The sequence below is a fragment of the Aulonocara sp. 'chitande type north' Nkhata Bay genome, linkage group LG7, assembly GCF_057382095.1.
Source record: "Aulonocara sp. 'chitande type north' Nkhata Bay isolate Kocher_YH1m ecotype deep benthic linkage group LG7, A_spYH_male_GT1.1, whole genome shotgun sequence".
In the NCBI taxonomy this organism is placed as follows: Eukaryota; Metazoa; Chordata; class Actinopteri; order Cichliformes; family Cichlidae; genus Aulonocara; species Aulonocara sp. 'chitande type north' Nkhata Bay.
In genome coordinates this window covers 69,594,550-69,599,111 of record NC_141350.1, presented here as the reverse complement: position 1 = coordinate 69,599,111, position 4,562 = coordinate 69,594,550, and positions in this window count along the sequence as shown.

Genomic DNA, 4,562 nt, shown 5'->3' with positions numbered 1-4,562 from the left:
TCACAGCATAGAACCCACCACCCGAGCTCCGCCCACAGACCCGACCCGTCACGTCCTCAAAGGCAGCGGGACTGAAGTATGGAAGCCGATTAGTGACGATGTTGCGTCGATATTGCGACAAGGCAGATCTACGGGGTTGGCATGGGCTGGCATGTGCCACCCTAAAATGCTCTCTTGCCACCCCTAGTGCCATCCTAGCTTTGCATATGACACTGTTGTTTATTAAAATAAGCTTTGTATCTTGTTCTATTTAATCTGAAACACCCCTAAAATAGTCAGTGATCACTGTCGGTCTCTCTCCGTTTTCATCATCACTGTTTATTTTAAAGCTCAGTGTTTAAACCCTTACCATGTAGCTGCAGCCCAGCCCATGCAGCAGTATATGAATGACTAACCTCGTATTGTGGATGGATTATCTCAGTTGTTCTCCTGGCTGAAGTTTGGTCTGTTTACAGCATCCTGCCATGCGACTGCATTTGTCTCTAACCATCAGGAACCCTCACGTTAACTTTTATCGAGAGGAAAAAAAGTTAGCGTTCATCCTCCAGCTTCACTGTTTATGTTATGCTAACATCTTTTATTTATTGTAGCCACTGAATTACTTGCTATTACTGTCATAAATTCAAACATCAAAGGATTAGACATAAATAACCACAAATTAATAATAAGTCAGCTTGCCGATGATACAACAGTCTTTCTAAAAAATAAAGAACAAATTCCATTGGCCTTAGATACAATAAAGATCTTTTCTGATGCTTCTGGACTACGGCTGAACCTGGACAAATGTGAACTCATGAGTATCCACAATTGTTCTCACTCTTCTTTGTACAATATACCTGTCAAAAATGAAATCAAATATCTTGGAATCTGGATAACTAAATGCATGGCTGATAGTGAAGAAAAGAATATTCAGAATACAACTGACAAATGCAAAAAAACTCTGAACCATTGGCTACAGAGAGATTTAACGTTGTTCGGCAGGATAATGTTGACCAAGGTTGAATCTTTGTCCAGATGAATCTGTCCAGCTTGTTCCCTAGCCATCCCACCAAGAATTATAAAAGACATCAATAAGGTGAATTTTAATTTCATATGGAAAAATAAACATCATTATGTTAGTAACAGGGACGTGATAAAAGACTATGAAGAGGTGGGTTTAAAAGCAATCGATTTTGAAATAATGAATGGCATTTTAAAGATTAATTGGCTCCGATCTTTCTTGAAAAATGATAATGAGATCTGGTGCTTGATACCATCTCTTATTTTCAACAAAGTTGGGGGGATCCAATTCCTTTTAGTGTGTGATTTTGAAATTTGTAAACTGCCCATAAAACGTTCCAAATTTCATCAACAAGTTTTGTTAAATTGGAAATTAATGTTTAAACATAACTTTAGTCCCCACAACGTTCCACTGTGGAACAATAGGGTGATATTGAATCAGGGGAAATCTATGTTTGTGGAAGAATGGATGACAAAACAAATTTTGTCTGTGACACATATAATGGATGAAAATGGAGATATACTTGAATTAAACAGGCTTAATGAGAAATATGACATGAGTTGCTCATCCGAGCTCTATAAAAAGGTCTCACAGAATATCCCAACAGTCCTTGTAAATACGATAAAGAACAATTTTTCAAATATACCGACTCCAAATTTACATAAAATTAAACTAGATGGTCTTGACTTGGTTAATGAAAAATGCAATATTCAGTTTTTGAGGAGGTATTTGGTTAACACCTTATATCCAGGTAGGACAAAACATTCACTCAGCTTTAAAGATTATAACAAATCTGAGATCTCGTTGATCAGAACCAAATATTTAAAATTTCCAATTCCATCTACCTACCTATGTATAGATAGGTAGGAGGATGTAGACATATATTTATATAAATAAGTTCTTCTTTTCCCTGAGTACTATTGTCACGTTTGTGTGGGAAGAAATGGTAATTTTCTAAGGTCATCACAAAAAATGTCCCATGTCGACCAACAACAAGGAGAAAAATTAAAGGTAAAATACAAACGTAAAATCTAACTGTAGTCAAAAGTGTCCAATTATATTTTGGACTCAGAGGGGTAACCCAACAAATCCTGAAAAATTAGGTTTGAATTTTGGTGACCAGTGTTTTCATCACACTGCAGGTTTCTGACACTTTGTGTGAATTTAAGCAACAAAAAACAAAACCAACTGAAGTTACACCCGTGTTTGTAACTGAAAAACCTGATGTGTAGTTTTGTGGATTTTATACTCACTGGGCTGCATAGTTATGTATTATAGGGGCTACAGTCAAACTGCAGCCTGTCCCGGCTGCCACAGGGTGACAGGTGGGGAAACAAGCGTTCACATTCACGCCTATGGACAGCTTACAATGTCCAGTGAACCCCACCCTCCTACCTGCATGTGTTTGGACTGTGGCGGAGAGCCAGAGTACTCGGAGAGAACACACTCATGTAGAGAACATCCACACAGAGAGACCCCACCCACATGGCGGCGTTAAGCTCGGGAACTTCTTGCTGTGAGGCAACAGGCATGCCACCATGCTACCCTTATTTAATAAAAATCATATAAATATGTTTTAAAGTGTCTCCTTTGGCAGATGTAACAGCTGAACACAGCCGCTGCATTCTGTCTACAACAGAAGTCTAATCTTCTCCCATATCTGTGGACTTTGTAGCTGCTTTGCTTTCACTCTTCTGTCCAGTTCATCCCAAACCAGCTCGATGGGGTTTCAGTCTGGAGACTGTGCTGGACCTCCACGTTTACAACCTTACCGTCTCGTTCTTCGTTCCTGAGGTGGTTCTGCCACGGCTCGGACTTATGTTTGGATCATTATCTTGCTGTAGGATGAAGCCCTCACAGACTAGATGCACACCAGAGGGTCCTGCGGTAGCTGTTTTGGTTCAGGGAGCCCCTCACTCTGTACCAGTCACTGACCCTGCATCCAGCAAACAGCCCCAGACCATCACACTTCCTCCTCCGTGTTTGACAGTTGATGCCACTCACTGTGGAACCGTCCTTTCACCCACTCAACGGCGTACAAAGATCCTGTGTGATGAACTAAAGGACCTGCAGCTTGAAGTCTTCTCACAGCTGAAACTGGACTCACTACGACCACTATGAAGCTGCTTGAAGCTGTTGTCCTGTGAGCCGCCATCACACAGCTGTTCACTCTCAGGAACGTGTCCTCTGATTCGGTCGTGTCTTTGTCTGCAGACCTCTTCCTGTCACAGTTTGTTTCTGAGCCTTTGGATGCTGAAGGAAACCTCAACTTTCTTTGCAGTTTCTCTTTAAGACATTTATAAGTGTTATGATGGTCTGTCCCGGCCATCTACAGCGTACATTGTTTCAATGTCTCCAAACAGAGTTTGTTTCCCCTGCACTGGGAGCACACGCTGGGCTCTCCAAATCATTGATAAACAGTATCCCACGTTTTTGATTTTGAGTTCACAAATACTTCTTATAACAACCAACTACTCCTGAAACTTTGGAGGTTTTAGGTCTCTGTACAGTAAAGTTACAGGAGGATACAAATAATTATCAGGCAAAATGTCCTTGATTGTTCCAATAACCCCGTCCGATACCATGTGAGAACAATAAATGCATCATTTTCTGTTGCAACCCTCACACTCAAAGGTAATGTAACAACACTCATTTTTCACAACACTAAAACATCACTCCTTCCATGTCTAATGTCTGTGATGGGGGCGGAGTAAACTGGATCCTCACGCCGTGCCCAGTGAATGCTCGCGACACAGGGGAACACGTTCTGTCGGTGATACCTGCCTCGGTACAACACTGGTCACGTCACGGCTTATTCCCCGATTCAAATCACAGCCACAGTGTCCCAAAGTTGTTTGTTTTTAAACCGATTTTGCACAGACATTTTTTTGATGTATTGATATCAGTGTTGAATATTCTTACAGTGAAAATACCCCAACTATATGTAAAATAATGCCGGCCACTTGGTTATGGCGTTCCATGTACGCCCTGCCTGCTAGCATCGTGCACCCTGCTGTTATGTGCTGGATTGTCTCATCGTTACGCAGCCTGGGGTCTTGCCTGCTGTGATAGACCCCGGCCTCCATGGATCTGTGCTCAGAGCTCGTTCCTGTGCTGCTGTGATTAGTGCCTCTGTGCTCCTTTCAGTCCAGCCACAGAGAGGATCGATCGCTTCAAACGCACCATCAGAGCGGTTCAGGCGCCGCTCTGCGTTCGTTTCACGTTCAGTCTGAGCTGCTGCAGCTTTTAGAAGAACACACCTGACTCGACGACCTGGGCTCAGCGTGGAAAACCTGTCCACGCGTCTCTGCACTCAAAGACCTGGAATTATCATCAGACCCGGGTGGAGACGCAGCTCACCTGAGGGAATGCTGAGGCAAGAGCAGGCGAAGACCCCGATGAGCGCCGAGCAGCGGCGCGCACCGATGACCTGGAGCACCTGTGGCGGCTCGCGATGACCCCGCACCAGCCTGTAACCCCGCGACACAGATCAATCACCTTTACACCAAAGTGTTGACGATGACCTCTGACCTCCAGCAGACACAATGAGCAGGCGGACACA